The following is a 13835-nucleotide window of genomic DNA, read 5'->3' as shown; positions in this document are numbered from 1 at the left end:
ACGGTAGACAGGAGTACTTTTATGATCCAGCTGACTCTTTTCCTTTTGATCCAGGCGGAGATGTTCCGTTTGATCCTGGTGGATCTTGTGATGAGTCGCTTGCTGCCACTAATTGTTCTATCTCTATGGATGCTTGGACGGGATCTAAGAGCCCTAATACACTTTGTATGAAGGGAAGCATATGTGGAAAGCCAGTGTTCATCCTGATAGATAGTGGCAGTACTCACAGTTTTGTCAATAAGTCCATTATGGACAAGTTGAATTGTGTTCCCACAGACTTACAGCAGCCCATTAGAGTATAAGTGGCTAATGGTGAAGAGGAAATTAGCACACAGATTTGCCCACAGGTTTCTTTGCAGTTGGCTGAAATTTTTGAAGTCAAAGTAAACCTGATCACTTTGGAAATGGGGCCCATAGATATTGTACTTGGTTGTGATTGGTTGATGACATTAGGCGAGATCACTATGGATTTCTCATAGTTATATATGGAGTTTTTCTCCAATGGACAGCTCATCCATTTACAGGGAATTCCTAGTAGATCTGATTTTCAGCTTATCACCATTCAACAACTCAAGAGAGAGTACAAGAAGCGCTCACAGATATTTGTTTTGCATTTGAACAAAGAAACACAGGATCAGCCCAATAATTCAGCAAACCATCCAGCCTTGACAGCTCTTCTTGAGGAGTATAGAGATTTGTTTGAAGTACCTACTTCATTACCTCCTAAGAGAGCGGTGGATCACCCCATTGATTTGGAGCCCAACTCAAAGACAATCAATAAGCCACCTACAGACTATCAAAATGTGAACGAGAGGAAGTAGCCAAGCAAATTAAAGAGCTTCTTGAAATGGGATTCATTGAACCAAGTTCTTTACCTTATGCATCTCCAGTCCTGTTAGTCAAAAAGAAAGATGGATCTTTCAGAATGTGCATTGACTACAGGGATCTCAATAAGATAACAGTGAAGAACAGGTATCCTATACCCAGGATTGATGATTTGCTTGATGAACTTAAGGGGGCTCGATTCTTCACGAAGATTGATTTGAGATCAGGGTATCATCAGATTCGCATGAGAGAGGGTGATGAAGTCAATACTGCTTTTAGGACTGATCGTGGGCTCTATCATTTCTTAGTGATGCCATTCGGGCTTACAAACGCTCCAGCTACCTTTCAAAGCCTGATGAATAAGATCTTGCAACCTTTCCTCTTTCAGTTTGTCTTGGTGTTCTTTGACGACATTTTGATCTATAGCAAGACTTTACAGGATCGTTTGTCACATATGAGGAAGGTTTTTGATGTGTTGAGACATCATAGGCTTTTTGCTAAGGAGAAGAAGCGCTCTTTCATGCAGACTGAAGTGGAATACTTGGGGCATATAGTCAGTGAAAAAGGAATACAGGCCGATCCCAAGAAGGTGCAATGCATAAGAGATTGGCCAACGCCTACTACTACTACCTCTCTTAGAGGATTTCTTGGTCTATCTTCATTTTATCGCCGATTTATAAAGCATTATGCGGCAATTGCAGCTCCTTTGACAGACAGGTTGAAGAAAGAGGCTTTCTTTTGGGATACTCTTGCAGATAGCAGCTCCAACCAGTTAAAGGAACTACTTACTTCTGCTCCTATCCTAGTATGCCCGGATTTCTCCAAAGAGTTTACTATACAGTGTGATGCTAGTGGCCGCGGCATTGGGGCTGTTTAACTTTAGGAGCATGGAGTAATTGCATTTGAGAGCCGTAAGCTTATAGATAAGGAGATGGCCATGAATGTTTATGACTAGGAAATGTTGGCTATCATGCATGCAATCAAGAAATGGCACCATTACTTATATGGCAGCCGATTCAGAGTACATAGTGATCATCGGGTACTCAAGTATTTCCTTACTCAGTCAAATCTCACTCCAAAGCAATGATGATGGGTAGTTACATTACAGAATTATGACTTTGACATCACTCATACAAGGGGCAAAGATAACATAGTGGGTGGCTGATTCTCTTTCTCGTATGTGGGCCTGCAAAGTGTCAGCCATGACAGAACTACATAATGATTGGATTGAAGAACTACAGGAGGCCTATCTTTTAGATGAGGAATTCAGCCAAATCTTTTAGAAATTACAGCAAGGTCTTATGGAAGAAAACTCGCATTACTAGCTTAAAAATGGTCTTATTTGGTGGAAGGGCAAGATTGTTATTCCCTCCACTTCTTCTTTCAAGCGGAAAATTATGGAGGAGTTACATTCTTCGCCTTTAGCTGGACACTTGGGAGTTTTCAAGACTTATGACAGGATCGGCAAGAGCTTTTATTGGAAAGGACTGTGGAAAGATGTCAAGGACTTCATTATGAAGTGTATGCCTTGTCAGCAAAATAAGGATAGCACCCATAAGCCAGGAGGTTTGTTACAATCATTGCCTATTCCTACGGGTAAATGGACTCATATTACTATGGACTTTATCACTGGCTTACCTACTATCAAGAAGGGGTGGAATAGTATTTATGTGGTGGTTGATAGACTCGCCAAAGCAGCTCATTTTATCCCAACAAAAATTTAGTTTATTGCTTTTCAAGTGGCAAATCAGTTTATGGAGCATATTTTTAGACTACATGGATTACCGCAGGTGATTGTCCATGATAGGGACTCAAAGTTTATGAGTAACTTCTGGCAAGTGGTATTTACATCTATGGGCACTAAGTTAGCTCCATCTACGGCTTATCATCCCCAAACTGATGGACAGACACAGAGAGTTAATAAATGGTTGGAGACTTATCTTCGCCATTTTTGCTATGATGTCCAGACCTCATGGGATTCTTGGTTACACCTGGCTGAGTTTGCTTACAACAATTCCACTCATGCGAGCATAGAAGTTTCACCCTTTGAGGCTTTGTATGGTTACAAGGTGCCCTTACTCACAGTCATCTTTAATGAAAAGATCAATCCTCATGGGAATACAGACCCTTCTTCAGCAATGCAAGGTGAATCTAAGGAAGGCTCAAGATCAAATGAAGATGTATGCTGATGAGAAGAGGAGGCCTTTAGAGTTTCAAGAAGGAGAGCTGGTTTTGTTGAAGGTACCCAAATCCAAGTACTCTACGTTGAAAGATGGATCCAGTAATAAGCTTGCCCACAGGTTTTATGACCCTTACAGGATCCTTAAACGGATTGGAGATTTGGCATACAAACTAGAGCTTCCCTCTTCTACAAAGATTCATAACGTCTTCCATGTTAGTCAGCTCAAGCCCTATTATGGTGATCCAGTGGATATAGTTGATGAGCTGCCACCTATTGATGAAGATGGTCTTGTTTAGTACATCCTAGAGGCTATTATAGGTCAGCGCGAAAAGAAGCTTCGATCACGTTCTATTGTGGAATATTTGATCAAATGGAGAGGTTTACCCTCTGAAGAGGCTTCTTGGAGACCTGATTCTATATTGGATGAGTATCCATACTTGAGGGAGACATTGATGGCTGAAGCCTATTACTTATGGAGCTAGTATTGATGCAGACTGGTTTAGGACAACACGCTGTTTTAGAACAGTTTTTATTGTACCTAATTTTTAGAATCAAGCTATCTACATGGGCTTAAAGTACTCTTCAAGAGCTTCGTTTTGATATATGGTACATCTCATTTGGACACTTCTATCAAAAGTTATGGCAGATTTGGTCCAACAAGGACTGTTTATTCAGCAAGCTGTCTACTTTGTTCTGGGACTATTTGTTGAAGATTTTATGGCTCCATTTGCTTCTGAAGTACTTCAAATCATGTATATAGTTGGGCCTTACTTCCGTTCTTCAAATTCAGCTCTTGTAATGGTCATTCTTCATTCATTTCCCATTTGTAAAGCTGTAAAACAGAGTAGTACTCTGTTCTATCCATCTCCTCTCTAGTTGTTTCTAGGTTTGTTTTTTAGGACAAAAACTTTTGGGAAGGGATAGATTGTAAGAAGTTGGGAATAGCAAATAAGTGTTAAAAATGTTGATAATATGCCATGCCACACTGACATTGGTATAAAAGGAGAGAAGAGGTCATTTTTCATATCTTTTTGACACATTAATACAATTACAGTCTTTCTCTCCCTTCTTGCTCATAGCTTCTATGGCTTCCCCTTCTTTCTTGTCTTTCTCTCTCTAAAACTAGTCTTTCTCTCTTCTCGTCACTCTTATTCTCTCTCTTCATGCAGCCTTTCTCTCTCCTTCTGTTGTCTTCTCTCTCCTCTTTCTCTCTCCCTGGTTCTCTCTCTAACACAAAAAATGATGCATGATCACAATGTTTATGCTCAACTATTTAGAGGAGTGGATGCCAATTTACAAGCCAATCCTTCTATTGAAATAAGAATAATAATCTTCGAGAATCGATCCATTTCTAGATAGTATTTTGTCCCCACAAGCAGCAATTATGCTTGGACAAGGTGATGATGATACTCTTGAATATTGCAACATTCAGGTTTGCACTAGGCAAGGGCATTTAATTACTATGTATAGCTTGTATAAGGTCTATATGTACTTCTCTTTCCAAATGGAGAGGATGGATGGCATATTTGAGTTTGTTATAGCTACATGAATCCTCATGTAGATATTCAAAGTCTCACAAATAAAGATTTTTTAACCCGATTGTAGTACTATGCTTATCGACTTCAAATTTGCGATGACACTAATGCATGTCTCTTGTGTGGTGGCCACTTGCTACAATATTACATTATTGATGTTTATTTTAGTACTGAGAATTGTAGATTGGCTTGGTGTTGTACATGTACCTTTGCGAATTGAAATGTATAAGGGATTGAATGATATGATAAATGTAATGGATGGAAATGAAAATAGCATTAATGGAGTTGATATGTGCAAGAGAATAGTAATATAATCATCCTCATTCACAACGGATCTAGATTCATGTACTAGTTGTATTAGGATGCTATGGTGAACTGTACATAGTAAAGGGAAACTTGAATTATTTATTACCATGACATACAATCCTAAGTGATAAGAAATTAAAGATGCTTTATTGCCCAGACAATCTGCATATGATCGACCAAATTTGATAGCACAAATTTTTCATGAGAAACATAAGGATATTATGAAAATGCTAATCAACAAGAAACTATTTGGAAAAGTTGCTACATATGCATCTATTATAGAATGTCAAAAGAGGGGCTTATCTCATTCACACACACTATTGATATTGAAACCATGATTTAAGCCCTTAGAACCACAACATTATGACAAATTTGTATGGATACAGCTTCCTGATAAATAGTGATTTCCATCTTTATATGAGACTTTTACTAGATGTAATATACATGGTCCATGTGGAGCTTTCAATGCAAAAAGTCCTTGCATGATCGATGGTAGATGTACAAAGGGCTATCCAAAGAACTTCATGCATGAAACTACAATTGATGAAAGTGGTTATCCTATGTATAGATGACAAAATCATGGGAGGAAGCATAATGTGAAGGGTAACAACTTAGACAATCAATGAGTAGTACCCTATAATCCTTGCTTGAGTTCTAAGTATAATACTCATATAAATATAGAGGTACTATGATCATGCAACTATTAGATTTACAAGCATGTATGATTTAACATCTAATAGAAATGATAGGATGGATATTGATAAGATTGAGAGATATTTAGATGCATGATATGCTTCTACTTCTAAAGTGTATTAGCGATACTTGAATATAAACTTCATGAGTGATGAGAAATCTGATATTGAAAGTTTGGAAATATGTTTGCATGGACAAAATAATGTTGCTTTTTGTGACAAAGTATTTATTCCAAGAATAACTTTTATCCCAACTACATTGGAACTTCCTTTCTCAATGAAGCATGTGCAATTTTGTGTTTGTTTGGCGTTTTAAATGACGATTAACAAATCTCAAGGACAAGCACTATTATTTTAAGGGTTGTATTCGAAACCCTCAGTCTTTACTCACGGAGAGGTATATGTTGCATTATCAAGATTTAAAGTCACCAAACAATTTGAAAGTTTTAGTTAATGAGAGAGAGGATATAGTGAATGCTATCATCAACATTTTGTATAAAGAAGTTTTGCAAAAACTATTGTAGCCTCTCAAAAGGAAGCTCTTATTTGATTTGGTTCATTTTTTAAGATCATATTTCTTTATTTCCTTGATTCTTCTTAGGATTTATTTTTGGATGCAACATGTATTAACATTCTTAAATAATATCTCAATTTTGATAAATTTTTCTTGTTTTTTTCTAATCTTTACTATCTTATGAGTCGAACATTTTTTTTAAATATTTCTATGTTTAGACTTATTAAATGAAATTTCAAGGGGCATTACACACTATGGCTACCAATGGCATTATTCGTACAACTTTATATATGTGTATATTGATGTTTGAATAAAAGCATATTTAAGTTATTTTGTTTATATATATATAAAACTAACTAACTTTTAAATTAGTAATTGTTTTTTAGATTTTTTTCTTTTATTGCTCTTAGGATTTACTTCTTTCAATGAGATGTATTAACTTCTTATTTTATTAGGGTTTGCTTTTGGATTGTAAGGAAAAAATAAACCCCAACAACAAATAAGAATATCTTACTAAAACTATAAGATACTAGCCTCGTACCGACGTTCAAAGAGATGAAAATGTTCATAAAACTTTTTACCCCCATTGTAATAAAAACGTTGGTATTAGTGATGCCATAGAACCATCGTTATAATCGTTGCTATAGGCGTCACTATTTGCATTGTCAAAGAGTTTATTGTTCATGATATAAATCATGGGATTCTTATGAACACAGAAGAACTTCACTAGAAGTTATATAAGGAATTCGCATACAAGATTCAGTCATTGTTACCCAATAACCAACTTAGTTATATAAATTATTTTGTATTCAGCATATAATTTTCAGTTGTACCATGTATATTGATGAAAAATAAGTCTATAGGAACCTACAACTTGGTTAGCTGGAAGTAATTGATAGTCTGCAGGATAAATCACATTGATTCAAGCGCAAAAATATGGTTAGAACTCAAGAAAAATGCCAAAAGTCCACTAGGTTCACGGGGGACCTGAAGTAACAGACTAATGTGACTAGCAAGTGACCTGAGTAGGTCAAAAAGTGACCGGGGCCTGAGCAGGAAGCAGCCCACATTTTTTGGCGCAAAATGTGGGCTGCACAGCCTGACTGCAAAACTGGAGAGAGCTGAAGCCATGGTGCATGCTTTGGAGCATGCAAACTGGAGATTAACAGGACCTGAAGATGAAGAAGCAAACACTGTGAGAGCTTCACTTATCTGTCCATTTGGTCTGATGAAAATGCATGATATGACAGTCTATAAAAGGGAAAAATTTGAGAGAAAAGTATTCAGCCTGCTCTTATGCACGTCTTCTCTCATTTTGTCTACCTTATTCATGGTCCTATGAATACCCAAGTACTTGAGTGACTTTGGGGCAAGCAAAGGGTGAGGATTTTGAAGGTGTATGGGCTGAAATAACCAATCATAAACAGGGCAGCCCACTATTCTTGTCCATTTTTATGAAGAAACAAGAGATTTATGTGGTTGTAAATAGAAGAAAATGACCTCTTTTCATCAGGACTTTGCTCATTAATGATTAGAGGAGCTTATTCATGAGTTTATGCACTCTTTTTGAGCTTGATTATGGGCTGGAAATTTATGTTTTAAAACAAGGCTGAAGTAAAGATTATGCTTCTTCAATGCATTTCATGTACCATTGGTCCAAATCTTGAATGTATTTGAAGTCTACCAACATAATACTTGTTCCCTAGAGTTGAAATCCATCTATGTACTTGAAATAAAAGCCATTAGAGCTTGCATTTGATATTCATATTTGGATTAAGAATCTAAGTATATCCTTTATGTTCTGGATTATGTAGCCAAAGGCATTTGGTGTAATCAAGACAGAGAGATTTATTCCATTCATGTATGCTAAATACATAGAAAAAGCTTGACTTCTTCTTCCACATCTAAATCATTTCTAAAACCCGGATCTTGTTAAACCCCAATCTTTTTCCGTTTCCTGAACTTTGAATCCCATACTCCTCTTCAGCACTAAGCCCCGGTGGTAGACCTTCAACCCTTAACACGACGACTGCATTGCTATCTGTGACGCTTATAGCGATGATTTGCAACATAAATTGCGATGGTTATTGGGGGAAAATTTTTTGTGGTAGGGCAAGCACTGTGTGCTTTATTTGGGCTTTATAAAAGAGTTACAATAAAGTGTACAATGCTCATCAAAATGAAGGCAAAGTGTACTTGAATCCATAAGTCTGATACATAAAATAAATACAAGATCACGTAATGAAAGCGACGGTAGAATCATGGCAAGACACAAAGGATGATTATAACATAATGCATAGAAAATACCTACGTAAATCACATGACCAAAAAAGAAGAGGATGTGCGCTGCACGGATCCAAGGGCGAGCTATAGATCCTCGCCATTCGAAAGCTCTTCGCGTCGCAACAAGGAGCATCGAACGGACTCTGCGAAAAAAGAAACAACTATATATCAATCCACCATACAATTATGCATTTTAATTAAATTTAGTAACTATGGACAAGACAGATGAGTGACTTATTGGGCTACCATGTCCATACAATCGGTTGATCAATGTAGTGAGACCGTGTCTCTCTACATATTGAGTCTCTAGGCCGGTGGGATCGCGGTTTCTGGATGATCCCCAAAAATTTCAGCTGGCCAATATTTTTGTATGTGCTCACACATCTCTCCTAGGTATCCCCTTATTTCTTCCATCTCACTCTACAAACATGCTACATCAGCCAACTTGCTATCTTCATTCTCTTGTATAACGTTTGTTCAAACTGCTTTCAACGATCATCAAAGTTCTTTGAAAAAGAGATTAAAGCACTTTGATTTTAGGTCAAGTTCTTCAATCTCTTATTGATGGCATCTAAGTGGTGTAAGTTTCTAAATGATCCTATACAATTATATTATCTTCTAATATGTTTGAAAGCATGACCATTTGATTTCTTTCTAGCCATATTCTTCATTTTATGCACATTTATTTGATCATTAGGAGTGCCAACTACAATGTCAAGATAGAGCTATTGTCTCTCACAATAGATGACTCAATATGCTTGATGCTCGCAAAATGTATGCTATACGATAGAAAGGCATTAATATACATAGGTACATTAAACCAAAAATATTTAAAACTTTATAAATACATCAAACATCATAAGTAATCTAAAATAAATATACACACATTTAATACACACACACACACACACACACACACACACATTTTGCATCTACATAATCGAAAACATGAAAATATTAATGCATTTAAGAGTACACTAATATACACACATACATTAAATGAAAAATAAATATAGATATCTATATTATATCTTTTCTTATGCACATGTTAATATAGACATGATATACACCCATACACTACTCATGAGAGAGAGAAGCATTAATAAACATGACCCTTTAATAAACATCACTAGAAGTATGTACACACCTCAATATACCCTTTAAAATATACTTATATACTTATATATATATATATATATATATGCATGCATAGATTAAAGCATTGATGTACATCGACATAGTGACTTATAATGTGAGAGAGAGAGAGAGAGAGAGAGAGAGAGAGAGAGAGAGAGAGAGAGAGAGAGAGAGAGAGAGAGAGAGAGAGCATACATTTAATAAACATTGTTTTCACACAATAAACATAAACACATAGTTAAGTTTCCATTGAAACACACATTAATTTAGAGCATGAAGACATTAAAGTAGATAAGATTTCAACAAATACTTAAACATTAGAACATCAAAACATCAAAACTTTAAAGCACTAATAAACACTATGCTCTCATACTTTAACAAAAACACACCTTTAACTTTATATTAAAACCTTTTTTTAAACCTATATTATTAGACAAAAAATTGAGAAATATATATTTTCTTATTGCATCAAATATAAACATATGAAAATATAAATGCATTTAAGCAAACACCACTATACACACATATATTCAATTAAAAAATAAAGATATATAAATATCTTTTTTAATGCACACATTAATATGCACGTATAAATTTAAGCATTGATATATACCCATACACTACTCATCAAAGAGAGAAGCATTAATAAATACCCCCCTTTAATAAACATCATTAAAAGTATATGCACATCCCTTTAATATATACATTATTAAAGCATTAAAATAGATTAATATTTTCACTATGTTTCCACTCATAAAAGTAAACATACATTTACAATTTTATTCAAATGCACATCTAGTTTAGATCATCAATACACAAATACATCAAAGTATATATAAGGTTTCAATAAATACTTAAATCTTTAGAGCATTAAATCATCAAAAGATTAAAACCTACTAAACACTATGTTTTCATGCCTTAGAAGAAACACATTAATTCCTAAAAACAATATTTTTTTTAAAAAAATAAACTTTTGCAAGAGAGAGAGAGAGAGAGAGAGAGAGAGAGAGAGAGAGAGAGAGAGAGAGAGAGAGAGAGAGAGAGAGAGAGAGAGAGAGAGAGAGAGAGAGAGAGAGAGAGAGAGAGGCACCTAGAAAAGTAGCATTGATGATGAAATCAAAAGTATGATAACTACATGGGAGAATGAAAATAATGTCAATGAAACATTTGGAAGCATTAAATAGTACATACAAGAAAAAAAAAGAAAAAAGAGATTATGCAAATGGTGAAATGAGGAGAGAGATGTGAACCTTGAAAAATTGCATAGATGAAGATACAAAAGTGCACAAACTGCATAAAAAACACATTGTGACAAATTTAATGTTAGAGAGACTAAAGAGAAAACATCCTTTAACACATTCACCAGTATAGCACACTCTCTTCTTTGTATTCAAAGGATGTAAATATATTGATTTTTATATACCATTTTAATTTTATTTGAATAATCTTTAAATTATGTATTATTCATAAGAATAACAAGACAACTCTATACACAATAGTTATTTCTAATTATATATATATAAACATACATAATAATTAACGCATATAATGCTAACACAATATATATTAAGATACAACTAATACACATTAATATAACATATTCCCACAAATGGTTGTTTCGTTTTGGGAGGAGGGGGGTGTCATCATGGATATGATGGGGGGGAGGGATGGATGCTATGTCTATATGATTTGTTTGGTGGGATTGCATGGTCTCTCACATTGGTGGGGCTAGGAAGAAAGAGAGAGAGAGAGTGAGTGAGTGAGTGAGTGAGAGCTGATTTTAAAGTTGACTTTCAAGTGTAAAGGTTGCCCCAGACCCGTAAAAGATATATTTTTGGTGAAAAATGGAATGATTATGGATTAAAGAATTAGAGTTTTCCTAGATGCATTTCAATGCCAAGAATCCAACGCAAGTGTTTGTTTGTCAATCAGAGTCTGTTTGTCCCCCCATTTAATGGCCGTAATGTTTTGTAATGAATGAAGCTGAGAGGAGAGAGAGGGAGAGATGAAGAGAGAGAAAGAAAGCAAGAAGAAGAGAAAAGAAGACTAGAAGAAGAGAGAGAAAGACAAAAAAGAGGAGAGAAGGAAGGAGGAAGCCATAGAAGCTAAAGATGAAGGTGAAGAGTATGTTCTTGATAATAATTAGTTGCCCTAGTCTGGGACTCTTACACCTTATATACCCTAGTCAGTGTGACTAGGTGTCTAACCCCTAGTTTGTATGTGTCACGCTTGTTACAATCCATCCCCACTCTGAAGGTTTTTGCCCTAAAAAACAAAGAGAATTGGAGGTGAGTGATGGGTGGGTTTAGGGAGGGGTGTAGAGTCCTTCTCTAAGCCATATAAACCATGAAAATTTGTGGGTAAAGACTAGGGACAACATGCTATCCACAACTGGCCTGCTCAGGTAAAATTGTCATAACTTTTGGTAGGCTTCTCCAAATGGGGTGTGCCACATGTCGAAACAAAGCTTATGACAAGTACTTTCAACCTATGTAGGATGCAAATGCTATGATTTGGGTAAGTACAAAAAAAATTCTAAAAGAGTGTGCAGTTTGTAGGTAGAGGGTGGTCAAATGGGGGCATAACCGGCTAGTCTTCAGTCCATTAGGCCTTTTGGAGGTTCGAAAATTCATTGACAATTGTGGCTGAGCACCAAGAGGCTTCTTTGAGGGCTAGGCCTTGCCCTTTGATGATGTATTTCTTGATGGATTGAGACCTTAAGTGCTTATCTTGTTGTCGAATGATGATTGCCTTAGGGATGTACTGAGTGATGCCTTCTTCATCTATAGGGGGAAGTTCTTCCACATAGTCTACTACGGTGCCCATGAAGGGTTTCAGCTGGCTGACATGAAACACATTGTGAATATTGGTGGTGGGGGGAAGCTCTAATTGGTAGGCCAAGTCACCAACTCTCTTTAGGATTCGGTAGGGGCTATAAAAGTGGTGGGTCAGCTTGCTACTATTGCCCTTTTTGAGAGTGGAGTAGTGGGACTTATGCAATTTCAAAATCACCAATTCCCCTTCCTAGAATTCCAAATGCCTTCTTTTCTCATTAGCATAGAGTTTCATGTATGTTTGTTACTTTTGAAGATTCAATTTGCATTGCTGAAGTAGGGCTTGCATGTGATCCAACTCAGCTTAACTCTGAGGGTTTATCTTATCATCATTAAATAAGACTATAGGGAGGGGAATCTTATACCCGTATAATGCCTCAAAAGGGGAAACTCCAATGTTAGAGTGGATGGAATTATTACAAGAAAACTCTGCCAAGTGAAGCCACGTATCCCAATCGTGTTGTACATCATAGCAAAAGTGCCTCAAATATGTCTCAAGGCATTTGTTCACTCTTTTAGTCTCGCCATCAGTTTGAGGGTGATATGTAGTGGATGGAGCAAGCTTGGTACCCATGGATGTGAAAATTGTCTGCTAGAAATTGCTCATAAACTTAGCATCCCAATCATGTACTATGACTTGTGGTAAGCCATGCAATTTGAAGACATATTCCATAAATTGAGTGGCCACCTGCGAGGTAGTTTACTAGGTCTTAGTGGGGACAAATTGGGCAACTTTGGTGAGGCAATCAACTACTACATAGATATCGTTCCACACTTTCTTGGTCACGAGGAGGCCAACGATGAAGTTCATTGTGATATGAGTCCATTCCCCTTTAGGAATAGGGAGGGGCTGCAAGAGGCCATCATGCTAGAGTGTATTGTCCTTGTTCTATTAGCATGGAATATATTTGGTCATAAAGTCCTTGACATCCCTCTATAAGCCTTTCCAATGAAAGCTCTTGGCAATCCTATCATATGTTTTGAAAACACCCAAGTGACCAATAGTGGGGCAAGAGTGAATCTCTTCCATGATCTTCTACGTGAAGGGGGAAGTGTGTGGGAGGACAATCTTGCCATGGGACCAAATAAGGCCATGCTTGAGCTGATATTGGGAATTTTTAGGCTGAAGTGATCATCTAACAAGTAAGCTTCTTGAAGCTCTTGAATACAATCACTATGCAACTTTGAAATAGAGGATACTCTACATGCCCACATCCAAGAGAGTGAATTAGCCACACCCTGAGTGTGAGAGATATCAAAGTTATAGTTTAGTAATATTGCCACCCATCGCCTTTTCTTAGGAGTCAAAGTGTACTAAGTCAAGAATTACTAGAGGACTCGGTGGTTACTTTTTACTTGGAAGTGGCTACCATGCAAATAGTGGTGCCATTTCTTGATGGCATGGAGGATGGCCAACATCTCCTAGTCATATGCATTCATTTGCATCTCCTTCCCATCAAACTTGCGGCTCTCAAATGCAATCACACCATGCTCTTACAACAACACTGTACCAATACCCCTGCCACT

Source organism: Lygodium microphyllum, chromosome 10 (genome assembly GCF_053477565.2).
Source record: "Lygodium microphyllum isolate KBCC chromosome 10, Lygodium_microphyllum_v1.1.10, whole genome shotgun sequence".
Taxonomy (NCBI): Eukaryota; Viridiplantae; Streptophyta; class Polypodiopsida; order Schizaeales; family Lygodiaceae; genus Lygodium; species Lygodium microphyllum.
This window is presented reverse-complemented; position numbering follows the sequence as displayed.